This window comes from Mustelus asterias, chromosome 18, assembly GCF_964213995.1.
Source record: "Mustelus asterias chromosome 18, sMusAst1.hap1.1, whole genome shotgun sequence".
In the NCBI taxonomy this organism is placed as follows: Eukaryota; Metazoa; Chordata; class Chondrichthyes; order Carcharhiniformes; family Triakidae; genus Mustelus; species Mustelus asterias.
In genome coordinates this window covers 11376367-11392669 of record NC_135818.1, presented here as the reverse complement: position 1 = coordinate 11392669, position 16303 = coordinate 11376367, and positions in this window count along the sequence as shown.

The following is a 16303-nucleotide window of genomic DNA, read 5'->3' as shown; positions in this document are numbered from 1 at the left end:
CGGCATGTTTACCAGCAGCCTATGTCTCCGGAACTCACCAATATCTACGACATTTTGGGTGCCTCTCCCATCCCAGCACTGGGCAGCCCATCGCGGGGGGTCATTTTTGGTGGGACTGGAAGATCCCGCCAGTGAGAAAGGCTGGAAAATCCTTCCCCATGTCGATACTAAATCAGAGGAACAGGAAGCAATAATATGTTGTGAGGAACCAGATATAGCAGAGGATTATTGAAACAAGGCAAGAGAAAACTGATTGAGAATTCAACACAGTGAGGTATCACATTGAGAAAAAATATGGAAGGAGAAAGGAGAGCGATAATATTAAAAAAAGGTAAAGTCGCCATAGTCCCAGATGACCAGAGGCTGCTTTCCACTTTGAGGGGGTGAGCTGACTGGTGGTGATTTAACCCGAGGATCGCCACACCTCAGGCATGGGGCAAGATTGAGAAGGTGGGACCTTCATGAACAACCCCAGCCGGTACGGGAATTGAACCCACTTCGTTCACCAGCCATCCAGCCAATTGAGCTAACTGACTCCCAGTGATAATACCATGGCAACAGAAAAGGGTGATGCAACCATAAGTAAGTCAGAAATAGAATCCATGTTGATAGAAATTTTTAAAAAATATTAAAAGATCAAGCCAATAGAGGCAGCCTACAAATCATCTGGATGGGTGCGGCTCCAACAACACTCAAGAAGCTTGACACCATCCAGGTCAAAGCAGCCCGCATGATTGGCACCACCACCGACGCTCAGTAGCAGCAGTGTGTACTATCTACAAGATGCACTGCAGCAATTCACCAAAGATCCTTAGACAGCACCTTCCAAACCCATGACCACTTTCATCTGGAAGGACAAGGGCAGCAGATACATGGGAACACCACCACCTGCAAGTTCCCCTCCAAGCCACTCACCATCCTGACTTGGAAATATATCGCCGTTCCTTCACAGTCGCTGGGTCAAAATCCTGGAATTCCCTCCCTAACGGCATTGTGGGTCAACCCACAGCACATGGACTGCAGCGATTCAAGAAGGCGGCTCATAAAGCAGGCAATTTATCTTTGCCCCATCAAACACTTGGCCAGAGCAAGCTTCTCTTCATCTGGGGTTGCCTCTTCTTTTCACCCAGTTTCTGTTCATCAGGAGTTGTGGGCATTGCTTCCAGCAAAGTAACATCCCCCTCTACCGTGGCTACGTTCGCGGCCAGGTGTCCCTGGAGAGGGAGCATGCGGTGTCCACGGGCGCGGTTGATGCCTTCCGCGCCCGCTGGGCACCGCAGGGGTTGGGGTGCGTTATCGACCCTAATAATCACATTTTAATTTGATGTTTTTAAGTTTCCTTTGTACTTTGATTTCTGTTCGGGCTGTTCCCCCTCCTTTTTGGGGAGCTGTCCCTTTTACTTTGTCCTGACTTAATTTGAGTTTGTTTATTTGGTTTGACCTAAAAAGAGGGCAAAGTAACATCATCTGAGGGTGGACTCAGGACCCACCTCCAGTGATGGAAGTCATGGGGGTCTGGGTCAGACCAAGATGGAGGTCATGGGGGTGGGGGTGTGGGTCAGATCGCGATGGAGGCCATGGGGGTGGGGGTGGGGTCAGACCACATTGGAGGTAATGGGGGTGTGGGTCAGACCACAATGGAGGTCGTGGGGAATGAGTTAAACCACGATAGATGTCGTGGGGGGGGGGGGGGGTCAAACTTCGATGGAGGTCATGGGGGGGTGGGTCAGACCATGATGGAGGTCGTGGGGGGGATGGGTCAGGCCACGATGGAGGTCGTGGGGGGATGGGTCAGGCCACAATGGAGGTCGTGGGGCGGATGGGTCAGGCCACGATGGAGGTCGTGGGGGGGATGGGTCAGACCATGATGGAGGTCGTGGGGGGGATGGGTCAGACCATGATGGAGGTCGTGGGGGGGATGGGTCAGACCACGATGGAGGTCGTGGGGGGATGGGTCAGACCACGATGGAGGTCGTGGGGGGGTGGGTCAGACCATGATGGAGGAATTGGGGGGTTGGGCCAGACCACAATGGAGGTCATGGGGGGGGTGGGTCAGACCAGCCTGCGGCAGAGGTCAAAAGAAGAAGGTTTAAGCTTCCACACAAAGTGGAATCTACACCTCCAGCTTAAGAGTCAGCTTGTTAGCTCAAAAATGAGGGCTTAAGTTCTCTGTTTCCGTGCTACTGACTCATGCCTGGATTGCAAATTGAGATAATCTGCACCCTGAGTTCATGCTTTCTTTCTGCCTATTAAATTAATGATCAGAAAGTCACACTGCTGGGGTGTGGAGTTTATTCGTATGCCCTTCTGGTATGTGCTGAAGCTGACAACCTTGGCAAGGACCTTTTGGAAGTGATGTGGTTACATGTTGATATTTTAATTGCAAAGTTGTCCCACCAGAACACAGCCAATTAATTATTTGCTTAAATTGAATCGCGATTGCATTTGCCTTCCTCTAGCATGTCGCCTTTGTTGAACTGAAATGTAAGTGATGTGGTTTCAAATGAGGAAAATTACCTAAAAACACTTTTAGCTCAAGCAGAAACCCTGGCTATCAAACTCACAAAACTGCTGACTTTTGCTTGGTCCACTAGTGTCTTGCTGTGAAGTATGGGGGTGGGGAAGGAGTCATAAATATACGCCTGTGCTATTCCTGCACAAAATGTATAAAGTTTTTACAGACATTGCACATTTATTCCAAATTCCATGGTGGCACAGCGGTTAGCACTGCTGCCTCACAGCGCCAGGGACACGGGTTCAATTCCAGCCTCAGGTGACTGTCTGTGTGGAGTCTGCACATTCACCCCGTGTCTGCGTGGGTTTCCTTCGGGTGCTCCAGTTTCCTCCCACAATCCGAAAGCCATGCTGGGTTAGGTGTATTGGCCATGCTAAACTCTTCCTCAGTGTTCCCGGACAGGCCTATTTACCCTGCTAGTCCCCCTGACAAATAAGGGGCAATTGAGCATGGCCAATCAACTTAACCTGCACATCTTTGGAGTGTGGGAGGAAACAGGAGCACCCGGAGGAAACCCACGCAGACACGGGCAGAACTCCGCACAGACAGTGACCCAAGCCAGGAATTGAACCCGGGTCCCCGGCGCGTGAAGCAGCAGTGCTAACCACTGCGCCACCGTGCTGTTCACTGCGGCACGGTAGCGCAGTGGTTAGCACTGCTGCTTCACAGCTCCAGGGTCCCGGGTTCGATTCCCGGCTCGGGTCACTGTCTGTGTGGAGTTTGCACATTCTCCTCGTGTCTGCGTGGGTTTCCTCCGGGTGCTCCGGTTTCCTCTCACAGTCCAAAGATGTGCGGGTTAGGTTGATTGGCCATGCTAAAATTGCTCCTTAGTGTCCTGAGATGCGTAGGTTAGAGGGGTTAGTGGGTAAAATATGTGGGGATATGGCTTGGCTGGGATTGTGGTCGGTGCAGACTCGATGGGCCGAATGGCCTCCTTCTGCACTGTAGGGTTTCTATGATTTCTATGATTTCATTGTGGAAGAATGTTGGCTGTACATGTCGTTCAAGGTATTTGTCATGCGTTTTCAGAAATTGCAATCGCCTCGGAGTGTGGTGACTAGGGGACTTTTACAGTAACTTCATTGCAGTGAATCATTGAATCATTGAAACACTACAGTACAGAAAGAGGCCATTCAGCCCATCGAGTCTGCACCGACCACAATCCCACCCAGGCCCTACCCCCATATCCCTACAGATTTACCCACTAATCCCTCTAACCTACGCATCTCAGGACACTAAGGGGCAATTTTTAGCATGGCCAATCAACCTAACCCGCACATCTTAGGACTGTGGGAGGAAACCGGAGCACCCGGAGGAAACCAGGAGAATGTGCAAACTCCACACAGACAGTGACCCGAGCCGGGAATCGAACCCAGGTCCCTGGAGCTGTGAAGCAGCAGTGCTAACCACTGTGCCACCGTGCCGCAGTGTTAACGTAAACCTACTTGTGACACAAATAAATAAATTTTAACTTTAAAATATGTGCGGGTTAGATTGATTGGCCATGGTAAATTGCCCCTTAGTGTCAGGGGGACTGGCATGGTAAATATGTGAGTTTACGGGGGATAGGACCGAGGTGGGATTGTTGTCAGTGCAGGCTCGAGGGGCCAAATGGCCTCTGTCTACACTGTGCGGATTCTATGATTCTATGGCTCCACAGGTGAGCCCCAGGTGTAAAGATCTCCTGGGCCTCGCGCCGTGGATGTCCGGATGGTTTGGTACCCAGCTTGGTTCCATTCACATGATTCGTGCCCCCGGTTATAATTATTTGGGGCGCGGGGGAGGTGGGATTTGATTCCGAGATTGAGTATGCTAGGAATTTGTTGGTAAGTGTATTGTCCTATGGTCAACGTTCTTCAAACCCTGTGGTGACATTTGGAAAGCAGTGTTCTAGCGTGTGGCCGTACTGCAGGGTATTTACAACACAGAAGCAGCCCATTCCGTCCCACAGTGGTCCACAATGGTGTTCATGCTCCACATAAGCCTCCCCCCAATCTTAACTTAACCTCACCCTATCAACACAAATGCATACGAACATGCATGTCTTCAGTGGAACAGGAGTAGGCCCACTCAGCCCCTCGAGCCTGCCCTGCCATTCAATAAGATGGCGGCTGATCTGATTGTACCCATCCACTTATCCCATGTAACCTACCATCCCCTTCTTTAACAAGATCTATCTGCACATCCGGTCCCTTTCTCCCTCATTTGCTTACTTCCCCTTAAATATATCTGCTCTTTTCACCTCAACTTCTCCCTGTGGTAGCAAGTTCCAAATTCTCTGGGTAAAAAAGTTTATCCTGAATAAAGCCCCCAGTTTTGCAACCCTCAGAGTGGAAACACCTCTATGTCTATCCCGATGAACAATTCCATAAAATTAAAGACCTTTAACAGGTCTTTTTGTTTCAGAGGAAGTAAAACCAAATCAGCCTTTCCCAGTAATTTAATATTGTGACAATACTGTGCCTATAAGAAATGTATTTTAGTCATGTTTCTGCGCTGAATATGTTTACTAGTCCCTTCCAGACTTCCGGCTGCACTTTATTGTTACTGCAGCAACATAATTGATCTTCATTGATTGCAGATTTTTTAAAAATCTGAACTAATGCAGAGTTCTGTTGTTTTGTGTTTTCTCCTGGGATATTTCAGAGTGGGGTTTGATTAGGTTGAGTGACGGGTAAGGTCATATGACCGGGTACAGCTAGGCTTACACAGAGAACTCAAGCTCAGTCTGCTTTTTGGGAGGAGAAGAAGTGCCTCTCTTTTCCCCTCTCTCTGAGATCTGGAGACTAGAATCTGCCAAGAAATAAACTTTTTTCTCTGAGATTCTACTATCTGGGGGTGGATCTTTCTCTGGAAGTTGCTCCATGAGAATTTGAAAACAGGGGTCAGGGTGGATCACTCTCCAGAAGTGTCAAAAGGCTGGAAATCTAGTATCTATGTAAGCATCTTTAGTTTCTGTGCTGATTCTAAAGTAGAGATTTCTGTCTGTGTGGATATTATTAAATTGGAACAATAGCAATAGCAAGCTGTTAGGAATTATAAAGGCAAAATACTGCGGATGCTGGAATCTGAAACAAAGACAGAAAATGCTGGGAAAACCCAGCAGGTCTGACAGCATCTGTGGAGGGCCAAGGTCATCCTCACTCAAAACGTTGGCTCTATTCTCTCTCCACAGATGCTGTCAGACCTGCTGAGTTTTTCCAGCATTTTTTGTTTTTGTTAAGAATCATACTTCGTTTAAGTCATGTTTAAATATTTTAATTGGTAAAAGTTATGCTAATTCTTTTTGTTATATTCTAACTGTGTTCTTAAATAAAGTTTTATTTTGATAAAAGCTCCCTAGTGGGTCACTGGAATCATACCTGGAGTGAAACACTTTATGCCAAAATCAAATGTAGAAGTTGGTGTCTAGGCTAACTTCATAACATACCTTGGAGTTTCTGATCTGGTCCATGGAAATATTTGATGTTCTCTGCATCAAAATCCAAAGGGTTTAAATCTAGACTTTTCTCTTTTCCTATGAATAGATGATGCTGAAGAAAGGTTAAGAGATTCCTCTATATATAATCATTGCTGCACAGTATTGCAAATGCTCTGGCACCAAAGAACAGATGAATCTTCAACCATTCCCTGTGCCTTTTGTGGCTTACATAACCTAGTGCTGACTTGAATAAATAATGTGCAACATTTGGAACAAATAACAAAGAAAAGTACAGCACAGGAACAGGCCCTTCGGCCCTCCAAGCCCGTGCCGGCCATGATGCCCTAACTAAACTAAAAAATAACTTCTGCCCTTACTCAGACTGTATCCTTCTATTCCCTCCCTATTCATGGACCCATCCAGATGCCTCTTAAATGTGGCTAATGTGCCTGCTTCCACCACCTCCTCTGGCAGCACGATCCAGGCACCCATTACTCTCGGCATGAAAAACTTCCCCCGCACATCTCCCTTAAACTTTCCCCCCTCATCTTGAAACTGTGCCCCCTTGTAATTGACACCTCCACCCTGGGAAAAAACCTCTGACTATCCACCCTGTCTGTGCCTCTCATTATTTTGTAGACCTCTATCAGGTCTCCCTTCAGCCTCCGTCTTTCCAGTGAAAACAATCCTAGTTTATCCAACCTCTCCTCATAGCCAACACCCTCATGACCAGGCAACGTCCTGGTGAACCTTCTCTGCACTCTCTCCAAAGCTTCCACATCCTTCTGGTAGTGTGGTGACTAGAATTGCACGCAATACTCCAAATGTGGCTTTAACAAGGTTTTATACAGCTGCAACACCATTTCCCAACTCTTGTACTCAATGCCCTAGCCATTGAAGACAAGCATGCCATATGCCTTCCTAATCACCTTGGCCACCTGTGTTACCACTTTTAATGATCTGTGAGGTCTTAACTTTTTTCCATGAAAATGCTGCAATGCTAACACAATCTGCCAAACACAGTGTAGGCCACAATCCACAGATAAGCATACTATCATAGAATCACAGAATCCCCACAGTACAGAAGGAGGCCATTTGGCCCATCGGGTCTGCACCGATCACAATCCCACCCAGGCCCTATTCCTGTAACCCCACACATTTACTCTGCTCATTTCCCTGACACTAAAGTCTATTAATCATGGCTAATCAACCTAACCCGCACATCTTTGGACTGTGGGGGGAAACCCAAGCACCTGGAGGAAACCCACACAGACACAGGGAGAACGTGCAAATTCCACAAAGAGAGTGACCCGTGGCCGGATTTGAACCCAGGTCTTTGTTTAACTGGAGTGAGACTGGGGGAGAGAGTCTTAGCAGGAGTGCTGAGAGTAAGCTAAGAAGTGATTTAATTATTCATTTATTCATTTAAGGGTATTCCTAGTATATTTCGCGGGCTTTTTTCAGGGTTTTGAATTGAGGAAGTGAGGTCAGCTGAAGGGGATTCTGGGAGGTTGAGTCTTAGTATAAAAGGCAGTTACTTGGGGGGTTCGCCGGGAGCATAAAAAGCCATCTGCACTATACAGCGGGCAGCGTCGGGAGCGGGCAGTGGAGTGAGTGGGTAGCAGAGTGTGCACTATAAGGGCTTTGGCTCACAGGGCTTGAGTGAGTGGGTAGCAGAGTGTGCACTATAAGGGCTTTGGCTCACAAGGCTTGGGCTGAAAGGGCGAGGCAGGGCTAGTTATTTTTTACCTAACCCTATAAAGGATAAGGGCAGGTATGAGTGATCGGCCAGTTCAGTGCTTCCGATGTGGGATGTGGGAGTTCCTGCAAACACCTAGCTTCCCAGAGGTTCACATATGTGCCAGGTGCGTGGAACTGCAGCTCTTGAGGGACCGTGTTAGGGAACTGGAGCTGCAGATCGCTGACCTTAGCCTAGTCAGGGAAAATGGGAGAAAAATTGACAGCAGTTATAGGCAACTAGTTACACCGGGGCATCGGGAGAATGACACGTGGGTCACAGTTAGGAGGAGTAAAGGGCAGAAGGGTAAAGTACAAGGGAGGACTCCAGAGGTGTCTCAAAATAGGAAGGGCTTGGTGACAGGTGTGAGAGGGGAGGGGAGTGGACAGTTAGAAGAGGGGTCACCTGTGGTTGTCCCACTCCAAAACAGGTACATTGTTTTAGATAGTGTGGAGGAGTGTGCCTCTCCAGGGGTAAGACACAGTGACCAGGTCACTGGCACACAGTCAGGCTCTGTGGCCCGGAAAGGGAAGAGAGGGGTTAGGAGAGCGATAGTGGTGGGGGATGCGTCAGTTAGAGGCACAGACAGGCGATTCTGTGGGGGCGAACGGGACTCCAGGATGGTAGTCTGCCTACCTGGTGCTGGGGTCACGGATGTCTCCGAGCGGATAGGAGGCATCTTAAAAGGGGAAGATAAAGAAACGGATGTCATTATACACATTGGTGGAAATGACGTAGATAGGAAGAGTAGGGGGGTCCTAAGAGAGCAATTCAGGGAGTTGGGAAATAGGTTAAAAAGTAGGGTCACTAGGGTGGCCATCTCTGGGCTGCTCCCAATGCCTCGTGCCAGTGAGGCTAAGAATAGGGAGTTGGTTCAAATGAATGCCTGGCTAAAGGACTGGTCCAGGAGGGAGGGCTTTATTTTCATAGACCAATGGGAGGTTTTCAGGAGAGGATGGCACCTGTACAAGAGGGAGGGGTCACAACTAAGTTGGAAGGGCACAAATATCCTGGCTGGGAGCTTTGCTAATGCAGTTCGGGGGGGTTTAAACTAGTATGGCAGGGGGGTGGGGATCAAACTATTAGGTCTATAAGTGTGGTGGCTGGGGACGAGCTTGGGGCTGGGACAAGGCTGGCAAAGAAGAAGAGCACTCTGGGGGAGGACGACCTCACTGAGCCTGGGGGTCTGGAGTGCTTATACTTCAATGCAAGGAGCGTAGCAGGTAAAACAGACGAACTTGGGGCCTTAATGTGCACGAGGAATTTGGATGTGGTTGCGGTGACAGAGACTTGGTTGAAAGAGGGACAGGACTGGCAGCTGAATATTCCAGGGTACAAGTGTTTTAGGCGAGACAGAGGAGGGGCCAAAAGAGGTGGGGGAGTAGCGGTATTGGTTGGAGAGCATATTACAGCGGTGCAGAGGGAGGACAATTCGGAGGAGTCGTGTAGCGAGTCACTCTGGGTGGAGCTTAGAAACAGGAAAGGCGCAGTCACTATGTTGGGGGTGTACTACAGGCCCCCCAACAGCCCAAGGGAAGTGGAAGAATGGATATGTCAGGAGATACTGGATAGGTGCAGGAAATATAGGGTTGTTGTAGTGGGAGACTGCAATTTCCCTGGTATAGACTGGAAATCGCTGAGGGCAGGGACTCTGGATGGGGAGGAATTTGTAAAATGTGTACAGGAGGGTTCGTTGGAACAATATGTGGACAGCCCGACTAGAGAGGGGGCTATACTGGACCTGGTACTGGGGAATGAGCCCGGTCAGGTCTTCAAAGTTTTGGTTGGGGAACATGTGGCAAATAGTGACCACAATTCTGTTAGCTTTAGGATAGTGATGGAAAAGGATGAGTGGTGTCCCAAGGGTAAGGTGTTGGATTGGGGGAAGGCTAACTTTATTGGGATCAGGCAGAAATTGGCAGCTCTTGATTGGGAGAGGCTGTTTGAGGGTAAATCCACATCTGGTATGTGGCAGTCTTTTAAGGAACGGTTGTTAGGGCTACAGGACAAGCATGTGCCTGTAAAAAAGAAGGATAGGAAGGGTAGGATTAGAGAACCGTGGATAACCAGGGAAATTGAGGGACTGGTCAAAAGGAAAAGAGAGGCGTATGTTAGGTCCAATCAGCTAAAAACGGAGGAAGCTCTGGAGGAGTACAATGAAAGTAGGAAAATACTCAAACGGGGAATTAGAAGAGCAAAAAGGGGTCACGAAATGTTCTTGGCAGACAGGATTAAGGAGAATCCCAAGGCATTTTATTCATACGTTAGGAACAAAAGGGTTGTTAGGGAAAAAATCGGACCTCTCAGGGACAAAAGTGGGGACTTATGCTTGGAGCCCAAAGAGGTAGGGGAGATCCTAAATGAATACTTTGCGTCGGTATTCATAAAGGAGAGGGATGTGTTGACTGGGAGTGTCTCGGAGGGGAGTGTTGAACCGTTGGAGAAAATCTCCATTACAAAGGAGGAAGTGTTAGGTTTGTTAGAGAATATAAAGACTGACAAATCCCCAGGGCCTGATGGAATCTATCCAAGGCTGCTCAGGGAGACGAGAGGTGAAATCATTGGGCCTCTGACGCAAATCTTTGTCTCGTCACTGGACACAGGTGAGGTCCCAGAGGATTGGAGGATAGCCAATGTGGTCCCGTTATTTAAGAAGGGTAGGAAGGATAACCCGGGTAATTATAGGCCGGTGAGCTTGACGTCCGTGGTGGGGAAGTTGTTGGAGAAGATTCTTAAAGATAGGATGTATGCGCATTTAGAAAGGAATAAACTCATTCACGATAGTCAACATGGTTTTGTGAGAGGGAGGTCATGCCTCACTAACCTGGTGGTGTTTTTTGAAGAAGTGACCAAAATGGTTGACGAAGGAAGGGCCGTGGATGTTGTCTATATGCACTTTAGTAAAGCGTTTGACAAAGTCCCTCATGGTAGGCTAGTGAAAAAGGTTGGATCCCATGGGATAAAGGGGGAGGTGGCTAGATGGGTGGAGAACTGGCTTGGTCATAGAAGACAGAGGGTGGTAGTGGAAGGGTCTTTTTCCGGCTGGAGGCCTGTGACTAGTGGTGTACCGCAGGGCTCTGTATTGGGACCTCTGCTGTTTGTGATTTATATAAATGATCTGGAAGAAGGAGTAACTGGGGTGATCAGTAAGTTTGCGGACGACACAAAACTGGCAGGACTTGCAGATAGTGAGGAACATTGTCAGAGGCTACAGAAGGATATAGATAGGCTGGAAATTTGGGCAAGGAAATGGCAGATGGAGTTCAATCCTGATAAATGCGAAGTGATGCATTTTGGTGGGAATAATGTAGGGAGGAGCTACACGATAAATGGAAGAACCATAAAGGGTGTAGAGACGCAGAGGGACCTGGGTGTGCAAGTCCACAGATCTTTGAAGGTGACGTCACAGGTGGAGAAGGTGGTGAAGAAGGCATATGGCATGCTTGCCTTTATAGGACGGGGCATAGAGTATAAGAGTTGGGGTCTGATGTTGCAGATGTATAGAACGTTGGTTCGGCCGCATTTGGAATACTGCGTCCAGTTCTGGTCGCCACACTACCAGAAGGACGTGGAGGCTTTGGAGAGAGTACAGAGGAGGTTTACCAGGATGTTGCCTGGTATGGAGGGGCTTGGTTATGAGGAGAGATTGGGGAAACTGGGGTTGTTCTCCTTGGAAAGACGGAGGATGAGGGGAGACTTAATAGAGGTGTATAAAATTATGAAAGGCATAGATAGGGTGAACGGTGGGAAGCTTTTCCCCGAGTCGGTGGTGACGTTCACGAGGGGTCATAGGTTCAAGGTGAAGGGAGGGAGGTTTAACACAGATATCAGAAGGACATATTTCACACAGAGGGTCGTGGGGGCCTGGAATGTGTTGCCGGGCAAGGTGGTGGAGGCGGACACACTGGGAACGTTTAAGACTTATCTAGACAGCTATATGAACGGAGTGGGAATGGAGGGATACAAAAGAGTGGTCTAGTTTGGACCAGGGAGCGGCGCGGGCTAATTGTTCCTTGTTTCTCGTTTCAAGGCTTCATTCTATGATCATCTTGCTGGTGCCAGTACAGAGCGAGACTGCGGATAGTTGGGAACCTGTCTCGGGGGCAGGGAATTCATATGGTGTTCGTGGAAGTGGAACTGACTAGGGTTGGGAAGCATTTTCTGATCAGGGCCATTGTGATCTCCTGGACTCGTTTCGATCGCCTCAGGGGGTCGGAGAGCAATTTCCCAGAATTTTTTTTCCCCATATTGGCCCTGGGGTTTTTCACTCTGGGTTTTCGCCTCTCCCTGGAGATCACATGGTCTGGAATGGGGGGGTGGGGGTAAGTTAATAGGTTGTAATGAACAAAGCATCGTAGCTGTGAGGGACAGCTCGGTGGATAGGATATTGGTATGTAGATAGGCTGGAAAATTGGGCGGGGATCCTGGATTCAGGATTCAATCCTGGACCGGGGAGCGGCGCGGGCTTGGAGGGCCGAAGGGCCTGTTCCTGTGCTGTATTGTTCTTTGTTCTTTGTCCCTGGCACAGTGAGGCAGCAGTGCTAACCACTGTGCCACCCATATGTTGTTTTCTTTAAATGCACACTCTGATCTGTTAAGACCCAGGCCAGAAACTCCAAGATGTTTTATGAAGTTAGCCTAGACCCTAAGTTTTACATTTGATTTTGGCTTGGGTGAGCAGAAAGTCTTTCACTCCAGGTATGATTCCAGTGACCCACTAGGGAGCTTTTATCAAACAAAGTTTATTTAAGAACACAGTTAAAATATAACAAAAGGAATGATCAAAACTTATACTAATTACAAGACTTAGACATGACACATTCCTTAACAGATAGCTATCTCTGTTGTTCCAATGTAAAGCAATCCCTTAGACATACACCCTTTTTCAGATTAAGTTAGCACTAAAGCAAGTATGCTCACATGATACTGAATTTTGCAGTTTTTTGACATCTATGTGAATTAGTCCTTTGAATTTTGGATCAAATCTCCAAGGCTCCTTTGTCTTGGAAATTTCAGAAAGCCTTTGGAGAGAGAGAGAGAGAGAGAGAGACACTGCCTTCTTCTGCTAGCTTCTAGCAGCAACTAAAATAAAACTTAAACTAGAATGTTCTGTGAAAAAAAATCTGTCCTCAGTCACATGACATACCCTGTCAATCAACCGCAATCAAGCCCCACTCTGCAATCCCAGGGGACATATTAAAACAACACAACACTGCATTAGTTCAGATTGAAATTAACATTGCTTCAATTATCCTGCTTCAGCAACAATAAAGGACACCAGTCACAGACAACATGGCGCCGACAAAACTCCAGGGCCTGCTAGAAACATCCTGCAGAGAAACATGATTTAAAAATACACCTCTTAAAGGCACAGTACCATCACAGATCTAATGCTTTTTCACAGTCTTTAAGAAAAATTATTTGTTCTGATTGGTATGAGCTAGCCATGTGGATTAGGGACCTAAAACATTGACTGGGGAACTTTTCAAACCTGGTGCTCTTCCAGAGTGCATTTGCATATTGCTGAAAAATACATTTTTGGTCAAAGTTTTTCATTTTGTACCCATCAGGACAATTCACAAGAATATGTAGAAATGTAAAACGTACAACAATTTATATTCCATGAAAAGAGAGTGCTGACTAGTTGGCAAGTGGCTTCTGATTGGAAGAGGCATTGTCATGGATAATGTACCAGTTGGTTGTGGCTGACAGTTAACTGACAAGCATTGTTTGAAACATAAGCCAGGCAGCTTGACTCTGACTAGTCAAGGCATTGCCCTGAGGAATGAGCCAGTGAATGGCTGTCACTTTTTTGTTTCATCAAAACAGGCACAACATGAACATGTTCTTTCTGAATGAAAGGATGAGAGAACTTGCCGGAATTGTGACAGAAACCTCATGTGCACAAGGTAACATGGGGTAAAGTAGGAGCAGCTGGGAGGAATCTCCTAGTGATTGTACTTATTCTAGTGATTTCAGCTGCGCTTGCCCCAAGACTGGAAAACCCCACACAAGGTCAACGGACCTTTGCGTGGTCCATGTCCCGCTTGCTACGATTCCCAGGTAGGGCGGGATGGGAAAATTCCACACTTAGGGCTCTATTTTACCATTGCGTCGTGCCTGTTTTCAGGTGCGAAAATGTGGCAAAGTCGGGTGTGAGGCCATTAACGCGATCCGCGCCCACGTCCGCGCAGATGGCCACTTTACCGAGACCCGGGAATGGCCACGATCCGACTCACGCCCGAAACGGGTGCAACGACGATTTAACTGCATTTTCATGCATTTAAATTGAATTAATGAACTGCCCGCCCAACTTTATCAGCATTTCCCCCTTTACCACCGCGTTCGCCAATCCGGAACCGCACCGTAATGGACCTGCTGAATAAAAGTCTGGATCAGGCGCTCCAGCTGCTGAAGAGGCGAATTCAGAGCTTCCAACGGCTCTCTGACTCAGATCGGTGGTGGGGGGGGAGGGGGGCGGGTCAGATCATTGTCTGGTTGGGGGGGGGGGCGGTGGGGGGGGGAGGGCTGATCGTTGTCTGGTGGGAGAGGGGGAGAGGAGGAGGCGGATCAGATGTACCTCTGGGGTGGTGGGGGGGTAGTGAGGCCAGATCATTCTCTGGTGGGGGAGGAGTGAGGCCAGATCATTCTCTGGTGGGGGAGGAGTGAGGCCAGATCATTCTCTGGGAGGGGGAGGAGGGAGGCAGGTAAGATGTATTTCTGGTGGGGGGGCAGGGGGGTCCACTGCCACTCATAAGAACATAAGAAATAGGAGCAGGAGTAGGCCATCTAGCCCCTCGAGCCTGCCCCGCCATTCAATAAGATCATGGCTGATCTGACGTGGATCAGTACCACTTACCCGCCTGATCCCCATAACCCTTAATTCCCTTACCGCTCAGGAATCCATCCATCCGCGCTTTAAACATATTCAGCGAGGTAGCCTCCACCACCTCAGTGGGCAGAGAATTCCAGAGATTCACCACCCTCTGGGAGAAGAAGTTCCTCCTCAACTCACTCTGTGGACGATCGGTGGGAGGGAAGGGGCAGGTGGTCGCGATCGGTCTGGGTAGGGGTGGATGGATAAGGGGGACAGTGATGTGTGTGTGTGCACCCTCGCTCCCGCTTTTCGCTCCCGAGCCGCTTTTCTCCACTTTCTGCAGCCCAGGAGCGATCTGACACAGACACGCTTTTTCAATTTGTTTTCTAACTGCGCATGCGCAGTTCAGAGCTCCGATCATTTCAGGCGCGCTAAGCCCCGCCCACAGTGCAACTCAGACCCACGATTTTCTTTTCAGGCTGAGTGCGTGTGGGAGCACCTGAAAGCCTCTGAATTGCGCCCAGATTCAGCACTTAGAATGAAAATGGTAAAATCAGGCCCTTTGTGTCAATGTGCATCTCAAGTCTAATAAAATACTTGAATGGAGGTTTCGATCTAACCTAATGGGTGAAAAGCTGGACTAATTATAAAGTCCATATATAGCAACACTATATACAGTGTTATTCAAAACCTCCACCCGTCCTGTCTTTTTCAAAACTCCCCCCCATTCTCTGCCTGCCAAAGCAATGACCAACGGGTGGCACAGTGGTTAGCGCTGCTGCCTCAAAGCGCCAGGTACCAGGGTTCAATTCTGGCCTCGAGTCATTGTCTGTGTGGAGTTTGCACGTTCTCCCCGTGTCTGTGTGGGTTTCCTCCAGGTGCTCTGGTTTCCCCCCACAGTCCAAAGATGTTTCAGGATAGGTTGATTGGCCATGCTAAATTGCACCTTGGTGTCAGGGGGATTCGTAGGGTAAATGGATGGGGTTATGGGGATAGGGCCTCAGTGGGATTGTGCTCAGTGCAGGCTCGATGGGCCGAATAGCCTCCTTCTGCACTGTAGGGATTCTAAAACAAAACTCCTTTCCAAGAAGCAGAGACTTTGAATATTTTTGAGGCAGAGGTGGATAGCTTCTTGGTAAGCGAGGGGGTGAAAGGTTATCGGGGGTAGGCGAGATGCAGATTTCAGGCTATTTTCAGATCAACCATGATCCTATTACATGGTGGAGCAGGCTCGAGAGGCTGAATGGCCTACTCCTGCTCCTTGTTCATGTATAGAGATAGATAAGGTGATGAAGGGAATCAAAAAACAAAAAACAATGATGAGAATTTCACAACCCAGTTTCCAAAGTCAATGGAGGATAGTGAGCACAGGGTGAATGGGAATTGGGGTGAGCTAGGATACAGGCCGCAGAGTTTTAGATTAACTCAAGTGGTAATGTCACTGGACGAGTGATCCAGAGGCCCAGGCTAATACTCTGAGGATGCGGGTCCAAATCCCACCATGGCAACTGGTGGAATTTAAACTCAACTAATGAAGAAAAGATCTGGAATATAAAATTAGTCTCCATAATGGTTACCATATCATCGATTGTCATAAAACCCATATGCTTCACTAATGTCCTTTGGGGAAGAAAATCTGCCATCCTTACCTGGTCTGGCCTCCATGTGACTCCAGACTCACAGCAATGTGGTTGACTCTGGCTTTTTCCCAGGGTGGAGGTGTCAATTACAAGGGGGCACAGATTCAAGGTGAGAAGGGAAAAGTTTAAGGGAGATGTGCGGGGGAAGTTTTTCACACAGAGAGTGGTGGGT